Below are 13,572 nucleotides of genomic sequence, written 5' to 3' on the forward strand. Positions count from 1 at the left end.
AACTATTATAGGCTACTCATTAAAAAAACGAGTTGAAGGTAGTAATTAATATTTTTAAGAAATCAAATCTTATAAATCTTTTACAACTGCGTGAAGAGTAATCAAATACTTATTGTCCTATGTTCGTAAGTGAGAGCAGTGCAAATACAAGGAGTGAAGGGTTTAGAACAAAGACCAAGTGTTGTCACCGATGTCATTCAGAAGTAGACCTATAAGCTGACAGATTATCCTCCATAAGAGGCCGCCTGCTGCGTCTTTAATTTACCATCAAAATCAGACTCCACACCGTCCTTCCCACTACTATATCCCCCCGGTCTCGGAATAATATGCTCTTACGGCTGGCAGCGGAATTTACGACCTTTATTCGCAAATAAAAGTTCATACAGTTAATTTCACAAGATTTGTTATTTACAACTGGATTCGGCATTTAATGCTCTTTCTTCCAAAGTATATATAAACACATTTACCTTAACTTATTTTTTCCTAGATCTTGCCGTTGTGGTGGACGGACACGATCCGAATGGAGCCGCAGTGAAGAGGTTAATGATCTTAAAATATTTCATTTTGCTTGTATTATTTCTCTTGCAATGTATTCAAGTCTTTGTTTCCTTTCCGTACTGGGCTTTTTTTTTCTGTTGGAGCCCTTGGGATTATAGCATCTTGCTTTTCCAACAAAGGTTGTAGCTTAGCTTCTGATAATAATAATAATAACAATAATAATAATAATAATAATAATAATTATTATTATAATAATAATAATAATAATAACAACGAAGTCATTCCATCATAAAACAATTGAAGATATGTTTGTTATGAGTTTCTATTATTGTCAGCAATTTCATTAACATGATTATAGAACAACAACTCAGAGGGGGAAGGACAAGTTCTCAAACGGTAACTATGAAGGATTATATTTTGAGCAAGTATGAGGCGTAAGAGGAGATGATGATGATGATGATGATGATGATGATAAATGTACAGTTGGACACAAAAATACCCTGGCACACGTCGCTCTGAGGAATTTCATCCTGTTACGCCCTTACTTCACGGCGAGTAACCAAATGCCAATTCGTGGGTGATATTTACATTGATTGAAATCACGTGTGCTTGTGATATATATTCATTTAAGATAACCACGTGTTGCAAACTTACGATTCAGCTATCATGGTGGAGATGGGTTTATTTCAAGTGTATGAACAGATTCCTGAATTCGACAGGAATATGTACTGGGACTTGTCATAAACTTTTATCTCTCTTGATAGCTCAGTCGGTAGTGTCCCTACAGGCATGGGTTCCAGCCGTAAAGGTGGGGGTTCGAATCTCCACCCGGCCAAAAGCTGTTACCATAAAATGAATTCCAAGTGGAAGTATTAAATGCCATTCGTGGGTGATATATATATATATATATATATATATATATATATATATATATATATATATATATATATATATATATATCCCAAAATCACACCATTCATATTACGCATGTTTTTTCATCTCCCCAGTTTTATATTGGGGGGGTAAAATACATTAATTTCTTCTTATACTTATAACAAGTACGAGGATCCTCTTAGCAAAATCGTATATCACTATCTTTCGAAACAGGAAACGAGAAATTAGTCAGTTTAATGATATTATCTGTGATAGTTTAATCCTGTGAAGAGAAGGGAGGAAGAGCAGTCACCAAGAGATTGATCGATTGATTTCTTCTCTTAATTAGATGTGGAGCAAAGTTCCAGAAAGTCTCATAGAAAGAGCATAAAAGGGTTGTGGTGGCCGATGTGCTAACGTTCAGGCTTGGGTGGAGAGGGAGCTTGGGTGCTGATCATATGTTTATATGATTAGTCTCTAGGGCATTGTCCTGCTTGATAGGACAATGTCACTGTCCCCTGCCTCTGCCATTAATGACCGACCTTTAAACTTTCAAGAGCAAAAAAAAAAATAAAAAAAAATTCTCCAATTTGCTGGTGGACGTAATAATGGCCACTGAATTTTTTTGTCTTACCAATTAAGGCCATTCATTTACAAAACAAACATAGGGATAAAATGTGATAAAACTTACAGCCACCAAATCGTAAATATTTATAAATCTGAAATTACAAACATTAACATACATATAACTGTTTTATGTTAATAAGGCGAAAATTAATTCCATTGACATTACCATAATTTATATTGCTAATTCTGTCAATACAAATTAACATTCACTGCACGTATTTCCAGTAGAAAAAAAAATCATCGCTGTAACAAATTTCCCGTTATTTTTGTTTCAAAACCTGTTCTAACAAGGCGAGATTATAGGCATAAAACACCTTGCTAATTAAGTACACACACACACACATATATATATATATATAAATATATATATATATATAAATATATATATATATATATATATATATATATATATATATATATATATATATATAATATAATATATATATATATACATATATATATATATATATATATATATATATATACGCACAAACACACAAAACAATAACAAATGCGGCCTCATGGGGTTTGGCCAGTGTGGATTGGTGTTGTTGGGAGATTTTTGTCTAATCGCTCACAGAAAACAAATCTAGTATAGGTGGTCCTGACTAGTACAGCTTTGCTGATCATGCGATATGTAAACCCTTTCCTCGTTTTAAGGTACTCCCACTTATATATATATATATATATATATATATATATATATATATATATATATATATATGTGTGTGTGTGTGTGTGTGTGTGTGTGTATGTTTGTGTGTATATATACAAAATCAAACAAACTTTAAAAAGAATTTCATGATCTTGTTGACTTATTTCACAACAGGATTTTGTATTCAAATGCTGCTTCCTGTGTTAAAAATATTCGTCTTAAATAATAAACTTTGATTGCCTTCGTTCTTCTGTAAGAAGTAAAACACAATTTAGCCCTCTTTCTTGTAAATCTAAATGTGAAGCGAAATTTTTCAATGTTTACAATAGGTAATCGAAAAGATAATATTTTTACTTGGAAAATTATATTTCATGTTTTTAGTAACCCCGAAATTCTAATTGTTGGAATGAGAACAAAATTACCTTTACTGAGGTCTTTCCAAGTAACATCAAAAGGTTTTTCTTTCAATTAAATTTCAGTGAGGATAAACAGACGAATTCTTATACTGGTGACCCGATACTCATATAGAATTATCTAAACCTCCATAAGGAGGCTGATGAGAAACAGCGATCCAATAAAGAACACTCAAACGAATCTATTTTACAATAAAAACATTTCAATAACTGCATCAAAGGAATAAAATTAAGCAACACCCACAAAAAATACTACAAAGCAAGAAACAGTAAAATATGTAAGGATTATCTTACAAAAAAACAAAAACCTCTAAATAATTGCAGCAACGGACTAAAATTAAGTAACACCCTCAAAAACAATAGAAATACAAAACGAGCGAAAAAGTAAGACAAATGAAATCCGTAATCTGTTCCAGACACGTTCAAAACTTCGAGCCGTGAGCAAGGCGAGAACGATAACGAAGACGAGATATGCACTGGAAATATTCGTAACAAAAAAATGAAATGTCCTTAGGGAAACGAGGGGAAGGGAAGGGTGAAGAAAAAAAAATCCAAGGGGAAGTAGCGACAGGAAGACGATATCACAGGATAGAGGGGAGAGAGATGGAGACGGCCTGAAGAGTCCAGGAATGCCACGGATCAAGAGCTGGAAGGGAGGAGGGTTGAAGGAAAACTATAGGTTTAAAGGCTTTAGATGTCGCTCATGAATGGCAGAGGCAAGGGACAGAGACAATACTCTGACTGAAATTCTCTAAAATTTGACCATACATCCATATGATCAGTGCCATAGCACCATCTCCACCCAAGCTAGGATCAGGGGTAGACAGGTAATGGCTGCTGATGACTCAGCAGGTAGATCTATAGGCTCCTCCAACGGGCCACCCCTCCCACTTCCTTAGCTTACAAGGATGGCGAAGTTGCTTACACTACAAGAATGTATAGAGCTTGAGCGGGACTCGATCTCTATTCCAGCAGAATGCGAGGCAGAGACATTTCCAATAGGCCATAGAAAGGGACGTACTGGGAGATATTCATAATGCAATCGGATGTTCCTTGTGGTACTTTACAGCACATTTTGGTAACGTGCCCGATTTATTTGCACGATTGTGGAATGATCTTCTTAATAAGGCAGTTGAATCGATGGAACCTCACAAGTTCAAATTTGTTGCAATTTTCTTAATGTTCAACAGACTGACCCAAATCTCTCTTCACAGTTTTTATACGGAAAATCAATTTTAACGCTATTACCGATCTTAAACAATTTTATATAAATTTTTCATTACTTCCCATGAAATTTATTCATTTCAAAATTTCCTTTCCTCACTGAGCTATATTTCCCTGTTGGAGACCCTGGCTTATAGAATCATGCTTTATCAATTACTGTTGTAGTTAATAATAATAATAATAATAATAATAATAATAATAATAATAATAATAATAATAATAATAATAATAACATGCTCATCTAAGGTAAACTGCAATTTTATTAAGAGCTTAAAATTCTTATTTCATTTGAGAATTTTAATAAGCTCAGTGAAATAATTAACACCATTAACGCTAATGCAAATATATACACAGGTATAAACAGTTTCCATGCTCATTTTCTTTTCTTTTTTTAGTTTTATTCACAAGTTTGAAAAGAAAACGTCTTTCAGAAGTGCCAGCATGCGCAGTTAAGGATATTTCAAAGATTGCCTAAAATTGAGATTACTTCACATCTCGCTGAAAATTGAGATGATTTCACATCTTGCGAAAATTGAGATTATTTCACATCTCGCCTAAAATTGAGATTATTTCACATTTTGCCGAATAACATAACATTACTTAAACAACGAGGAATAACGATAAAAGAAATCCAGGAGATAACAAACATGAGAAATGAGATGAAAATATTTGATATATGGTTTGGAAATAAGATAGAGATAACGCAGTGATAAGAGAGGGAGGAGAAGAAGACAAAGGAAATGAGGGTAAGGAAGAAAGCAAACCGGAAGATAGGGGAATTACCTTTGAAAAAGAGGAAAGAACATAGGGAAAAAACACAGTAAATTTCCTTATAAATCAAAAAAATGAAAAGACATAAGCTGTGGAAAGAAGCATCCTTTGTAAGAAATACGGAAGAGAGGTAAAATAAGATGGTGTACTAAATTAAAAAAAAAAAAGAGTAGATAGATAATTCACAGGTATTCTTGATTGAAAAGGCGAAACTTTAGGGATACCAAAGCAGGAATAAATATTTCCTTGGGCTTTGGAAGGAGAGAAGGGGAACAAAATGGTAGGTGTAGGAAATACTATTCTGGATCCACAAACGTCACACAAATAGAAAGCCAAATTGAATAAGGACGTTGTGAGGAAAATAAGACACATTTGTTGAGAATGCACATATATACATGTATATATATATATATATATATATATATATATATATATATATATATATATATATATATATATATATATATATATAGAAAACGTGGTGATGAAAATGGCCATATTCCAAACATGACTAAGGACATGCCTGAGGACTTTGTCCTGCAGTGGACTAGAAACGGCAGCATATATATATATATATATATATATATATATATATATATATATATATATATATATAGAGAGAGAGAGAGAGAGAGAGAGAGAGAGAGAGAGAGAGAGAGAGAGAGAGAGAGAGAGAGAGAGAGAGAGAGAGAGAGAGAGAGAATTTTCAAAATGAAAACTGGAAACGTAAATTATATATAAACAGATGACTTATCTACAAAGCAGTATCGATGTTGAAGTAAACAAACTTGCGAGAATAAACAACGAGAGGGAAGGGAGTTGTTTATCAACTAAACTGAAACTCCAGATTTAGATAAAAGCCAACAGAAATGTATAAAGCGAATATAATTTCATCCCTTGCGTAATTAAAACATCAAAGGAATTGCGTAATTAAAACATCAAAGGAAGACTGGAAAATTCTAAGCCTTTCAACCTCCAATTAATAATAATATAAATTGTGACAACAAAAGGACGAAGTATATTTCATAAGGAAATTATTGGAATCTATATAATAAAGAAAAATCAGTATGAATACAGAGGAAATTTCAATGCAAACTATTTCTATTTCTTAAAGGGAAAGTAAATATCCATTCTGGAGAGTTTATATATATATATATATATATATATATATATATATATATATATATATATATATATATATATATATATATATATATATATATATATATATATATATATATATATATATATATATATATATATATATATATATTCTTTACGCTTTTTTTCTTCCCCTGCCATACTGTCCCTTACTACACAGATTGATTGACTTATCAATCAAAGGTAACTTTAGAGGTGATCCACTGCAAAATCTGATTATTGTTGAAAGCTTATGAGAAAGACAAATTCTTGTTTCCAGGATTTATGGGAATTTCGTGTAGTGACAAACAATTAATTTATTTAATAGAGTGAAATATACTGTATATATGTCTACGTGTATATTGAATTAAGTATGCTATATGAGTAAAAGTTTTATTATTTATTTGCTCAAATGATATCTATATACATGTATGTAAGTCTGTATGTATGTATGTATATTTACACAAACCAAATATTCAGACAAAGGCTGGGGGTCAATGTAAACTTGCAGACAGGTCGATATAATATCTCAGCAAAAGGATTTGTAGATCATCATGTCCTATTATTCGGTTGTGCCTCCCCATATACAAACATCTAACAACCCCTCCCCCCACCCTTGCTCTCATACCTAAAATTTTTATTTCGCCATACATCCTATCCTTACGTCCGCTATTTGGCAGCGGCAGATGTTCAATGGGAAAAATCTAACTTCCCAAAATTCCGACGATAAGTCGCTTGATATTTTCGATAGGGTGAATATACGATTAAATAGGGGACTTGTTCGTCAAGACTACTTACTTCCCCAGTCGCTGTGCACTTAAATATCTCTCTATCAACCCTATTGAACTTGGATTAAGCCAAGAAATGCACCTGAGCTTCAATTTCGACCTCGTTTAGTACAATATTCCCTCAATAATTCAATGTTCTTTGTTTTTAAAATATCAGCCATTAGAGATGCCACAGTGTTCTATAGGATATATCTTGTGGTAACTTATTGGAAACGTCCTAACTGGCGATCTACCGGACTGGGGTTCGAGTCACGCTTAAGCTCGATAGTTTCTTGTAGTGTTTGCAACCTCGCCATCCTTGTGAGCTTGGGTGGGAGGTTTGGGGATCCCTAAAAGTCTACCTGCCGAGTCATTAGCAACTATTGCCTGACCCTCCCTGGTCCTACCATGGGTGGAGGCGCTAATCATAATTATGTATATATGGTCAGTTTCTAGGACACTGTCCTGCTAGCTAGGGCATTATCACTGTCCCTTGCAACTGAGATTCATGAACGACCTTTAAGCCATTCAAAACACTTAATAATATAACGAGTCACTCATTGGATTTAAGAATTAAGGCCATATGGCCAGGTACTGGGGCCTGGGAGATCATTCAATGCCAAGATACAAATGGGGTATAACCGGCAGTTGTGCGATGGAGTAAAAGGTAAGCAGCCTGACACAAAGAAGTAAAGAAGGAAGCCAGAACATGTATAGTAGAAAGCTAGAAAGTGGGTTCAGCTGGGGGCCGAAAAGACACTGCAAGGCCCACGACTCGTGACTACAGTACTCATTATTCGTCCCTTATTCAGATAGCTCATTTAGGAATATTTTTCTTAGTTTCATCAAGGAATTCCGGAAATTCTCTCTCTCTCTCTCTCTCTCTCTCTCTCTCTCTCTCTCTCTCTCTCTCTCTCTCTCTCTCTCTCTCTCTCTCTCTCGTGATTCCAAAGATGTTCTGACTCCCCTGTTCATGATTTGAAATGCATGCCAATATCTGTCTCGCCATTCTTCCTTTATTCTTATCCCTTCCTCTCGTTTTATCACTGAAATTGAATCCTCTTTGTTTATTCGTAATTTGATCTTAATCATCTCTCACGATTCTTTCTTATCCATCTTCCAACAGACTTGAATCAGTACTGGAAAATAATAGCATAGAATGTTTCCCGTAATTTCATTTAATGTTGCTGTCTAAAAGCAGCTTCATAATCCAATAAGGTAAATTGAAAATATTTGCATTAAATCTGTATAATACTGATTATCATTAACATTATATATATTTTTCAAGATCTTCTGAACTACAAAATATCACTTGAGGTGTTGCAATTCACTTGCCTTATCATTGTTATTGTTATTATTATTATTATTATTATTATTATTACTTGGAAGCTATAACTCTGGTTGGAAAAGCAGGCTGCTATAAGCCCAGGGGCTCCAACAAGGAAAATAGCCCAGTGAGGAAAGGAAAATAAGAAAATGAAATAGTTTAAGAAGAGTAACAACATTAAAATAAATATCTCCTATATAAACTATAAAAATCTTGACCAAACAGGAGGAAGAGAAATAAGACAGAATAGTGTGCTCGTGCTCGAATGTACCCTCAAGCAAGAGAACTCTAACCCAAGACAGTGGAAGACAATGGTACAGACGCTATGGTACTACCCAAGACTAGCAAACAATGGTTTGATTTTGGATTGTCATTCTCCAAGAAGAGCAGCTTACCATAGCTAAAGAGTCTCTTCTACCCTTACCAAGAGGAAAGTGGCCACTGAACAATTACAGTGCAGTAACCCCTTGAGTGAAGAAGAATTGTTTGGTAATCTGTGTTGTCAGGTGTATAAGGACAGAGGAGAATATGCAAAGAATAGGCCAGACTATTCAGTGTGTATACCTGTAATTAAAAAATTTTACTTGTTCCCTTTTGTTTAGGAAGAAACAAGATTTAGATGCAAATATATATAATTCCTTTATCTAAAACCGAACTAGATATTTGACTTGCTTAAGCTTACATTCAGCACACTATCTTATTTCTCTTCCTGTTGTTTTGAAGTTTTTATAGATAATATATGAAAACTTTATTTCAATGTTGCTACTCTTCGTAAAATAGTTTATTTTTATGTTCATAACGCGTCTTGTAGTACATTTAGTTCCATATCTCCTTTCATCATTGGGCTATTTTGTTTGTTGGAGCCCATGGGCTTATAACATCCTACTTTTCCAACTATGGCTGTACTTAGCTAATAATAATAATAATAATAATAATAATAATACCAACTAGACCAATAGCCATATAAATATGTCCTGTTGCTAGCAAAGTAACATCATTCTACAGAATAAAGAAGATATAAAATCTATAAGCATCTCAACTATGATCACAAACGGTGTGAAGGGAAGATGGCATAAGTTCATAACATGTAACAGTTTATAGTAAAACGGTCCCACTAAAAGGCCAATTAGAGAAACTTGCTCTCCATATAAACTGAGGTGGTTCAGCCGCTAATCGAATGTCGTCTCCAGACTCCTCGCTTTGAATTATAATTGTTGGAGAAACGATGTAGCGAAGCTTATGTGCAAATGGGAGGGACCAAGCATGATTCTCTGCTCAGGACTAGAAATTATTGAAATTATTATTATGAGGTGAACTAAAAAGACTTAGGCAATGAATTTCATCTATAAACAATTGTTTTCTCTATTGTACGAAATACTTGGAATAAAATCGATATATGTGTATGTATGTATGTATGTATGTATGTATGTATATATATATATATATATATATATATATATATATATATATATATATATATGTATGTATGTATCATAATAATAACAATAATAATAATCTTGTAACTAACACAAGTGAATTATAACCTTGAACCTCAAGCACCAAATATACATATACTTACATACACACACAGACACACCAACACCCATATATACAGTATATATACATACATACATATACCAAAGGCACTTCCCCCAGTTTTGGGGGGTAGCCGACAACAACAAGAAACAAAACAAAAAGGGGACCTCTACTCTCTACGTTCCTCCAGCCTAACCAGGGACTCAGCCGAGTTCAGCTGGTACTGCTAGGGTGCCACAGCCCAACCTCCCACATTTCCACCACAGATGAAGCTTCATACTGCTGAGTCCCCTACTGCTGCTACCTCCGCGGTCATCTAATATTCCGCATGTACTGTATGTTTAATCGTCTAGAATGAAATTTATGATTCTCACCTTTCAAAATTCCAAGGGATTGCCTCTTCAATTAATAATCGCATTTTTTCATCTATGTCCCAATTCCACGTTCACATTTATTTTGCCTGTTACGATACTTCTGTACCAACCGTGTGTCACACGATCGTACATAAAATATTTTGTATATATTATGCTTGTATCTGCGCTCTTCCCTCGCACTAAAAAGAACCAGAACAAACATGTCTATGTGTCGCCTATGTAACATTGTCATTTCTCGAACATGTATTTTCCTGTTGCCTTGAGGTTTTGTATATAAAGGAGAGTGTTCTTTAATAATACTACTCAGTTGATTGCTTCCTGCCTTTGAGTCCTAACCTTTCTCTCGGCCCGTCACATTGGTGACCCCGGAAGTCGACTCGCTTCCACCGCCTTCCACCCACACCCCCTCGCCCCTCCATCGTTGGTACTATGACGGACTCTACGACAGTTGGTGCTGCGGCCGCTCCATTCAAACTTTCATCGTTTGCCAGCGGAGAGGCGTTTGCTTGGTTTCAGCGCGCAGAAGTCCATTTTCGCATCAGGAGCGTGACTCGCTCAACCACCAAAGCAGATTATGTTCTCGCGGCGATACCCGAGGACACCTTCCCAGAAATATCCGACTCGCTTTGTGAACAAGGAGACACCCCAATAGCGTACGACACCCTCAAAACATACCTTCTGCAGCAGTACTCGCCGTCGCCAGCCGCCCGTATAGCAAAGCTTTTTCAGCTCTCGCAACAACCGTTGGGGGACCAAAGGGCTTCGCTTGCCCTCAGGGAAATGACCAGTATCGCTCGCCTTCAACCTGCCGCAGACGGCTCTCCTCGTGAGGTGAACCTACTTTGTGCCCTTTGAATACGCCGTTTACCCGGACCTATACGAGCTGCCATACCCATAAAGGACTTGATGACCAAAGCCAACGCTTTTTGGACAGCCACTTCAAGACCTCCATCAACGCCTCCATCCCTGACGAAGAGGATGCCTATTCAATGTCAACCGAAGCCGACATGAATGCCGTAGGACATACACGCCTATCCCGTGACGTGCCGAAGCGGCGACAAAGACGCCCACCAACCACCAATTGCTCGCGCCCCAACGAACGACTTCTACAGCCACTTACTACCTCCCATCCGCCGCAGTTTTGCTACTACCACTTCAGATTTGGGGTAACCGCGAAGAAATGTGCCAAGGATTGTCAGTGGCCAAAAAACGTGTAAGTAGGCCATCGCTCGTGGCGGTGGCCTCCCATGTTTCTAATCTTTTCTTTTTACAGGATGCAGGAACGGGCGTGCGATTTTTGGTAGACACGGGTGCTTGTCGTTCTCTTTTGCCAAGGAAACTCTTCAAGGCACGACGTAGTCTGTCTACATCTGCCGACGTCCGCTTGGTAGCTGCCAACGGATCTGCGATACCCGCCTACGGTTACGAAAACCTCACATTATCGTTCGGAAACGGTAAATTCAATTGGAAGTTTCTCGTTGCTGACGTCACAATGCCAATCCTCGGTGCGGATTTCCTCTCTCATTTCCACCTTCTGGTCGATGTCGCCCACCGACGATTGGTCAACGCAGACTCGTACTTGTCGACACCTCTTCAACCCGCCCCCTCTAACCTCGCTCTCCATATCAGCGAACCCACGGACGCCCACTGTTCTTGCCAAGCACGGTATTTATCACCATATCAAGACGACGGGACCCCCAGTCTTCGCAAAATTCAGACGTCTGGCACCGGAACGATTGGCAGCCGCCAAACAGACGTTCGCCGAAATGGAGGAAATGGGCCTTTGCTAAAAGGCCTCCAGCCTATGGTCGTCACCCTTACACATCGTTCTGAAGAAAGATGGCTCCCTCCGTCCGTGCAGGGATTACAGGCGCCTGAACATGCAAACAGAACCGGATCACTACCCCCTCCCAAACATTGCCGACGTGACCTCCTACCTGCACAAAGCGAAGGTTTTCTCTACGCTCGACCTCCTGAAGGGGTATTATCAGGTGCCTATGAACCCAGAAGACATCCCCAAGACCGCCATCACCACTCCATTTGGTACATACACCTTCAATTACTCCTGTTTTGGCCTTCGTAATGCTGTGGCCACGTTTCAACGTCTCATGGATGGCATCTTAGGGGACCTCCCTTTCTGTGTATGTTATGTGGACGACATACATGTGTTAACCTCCTCAAAAGAGGAACACCTCCGTCACCTGCGCATCGTGCTCGACCGCCTGCAACAAAACGGCCTTGTAGTCCGGTATGACAAGTGTAACTTTGGCGCCAACGAAGTGTCGTTCTTAGGGCACCGCATCACTCCTGAAGGAGTCCACCCCCTCCCTGAGAAGGTAGCAGCCGTTCAGAACTTCCCCGTGCCCTCGACCGTCAAAGCTCTGCAGGAATTCTTGGGCATGATCAACTATTATCACCGTTTTCTGCCGGCCATTGCAGCCACTCTTGCTCCCCTCTACCCCTCCCTCAAGGGCAAGCCAAAGGACCTGAAGTGGGGTCCCCTTCAGGATGCAGCCTTCTGCAATGCAAAGAAGGCCCTATCAACTGCTGCGGCTCTCACTTTTCCTATCCCACATGCCCCTCTCCTTCTCTCCACCGATGCCAACGACGTCGCTATTGGTGCAGTACTCGAGCAGGTGGTCAACGGCTCGCCCCGCCCATTGGCCTTCTTCAGCAAAAAACTGTCCAAGGCAGAATCGGGTTATTCTACCTTCGATCGAGAATTGCTGGCGGTGCACTTGGCTGTCCGTCACTTTCGTCATTTCTTAGAAGGTACGCCCTTCATCATTCGCACAGACCACATGCCTCTGGTGCACGTCTTCACTCGACAGTCTGACACCTGGTCCGCCCGTCAACGCCGACATCTCTCCGCCGTGGCTGAATACAATTGCACCCTTCAATACGTCCCTGGGAAAATGAATCCTGTTGCCGATGCCCTGTCAAGAAACACATTGGCTGCCGGTCAACTGGGATGGGATTACAACGCCCTGGCTGAAGCCCAACGACAGGATCCAGAGTATCAAGCATGTAGGACATCCTGCACGTCCCTCCGTTGGGAAGACTTTCCCCTCGAAGACTCCAACACCACCCTCCTCTGTGACGTCTTTACTGGTAGACCGCGACCTTGGATTCCTGCTCCCATGCGCCGGCAGGTGTTTGATTTCATTCACGGCCTTTCACATCCCTCGTGCCGTTCTACTGCACAGCTGCTGAAGGTAAAGTTCATTTGGCACGGCATTTCTAAGGATGCTAAGGATTGGGTCCGCGCCTGTACTTCTTGCCAAACTTCCAAAGTACATCGACACACGGATTCAGGAGTGGGCACCTTTCCTTAACCTCAGCATCGTTTCGCACACATTCACGTCAA

The sequence above is a fragment of the Palaemon carinicauda genome, chromosome 28 (genome assembly GCF_036898095.1).
Source record: "Palaemon carinicauda isolate YSFRI2023 chromosome 28, ASM3689809v2, whole genome shotgun sequence".
NCBI classification, from domain to species: Eukaryota; Metazoa; Arthropoda; class Malacostraca; order Decapoda; family Palaemonidae; genus Palaemon; species Palaemon carinicauda.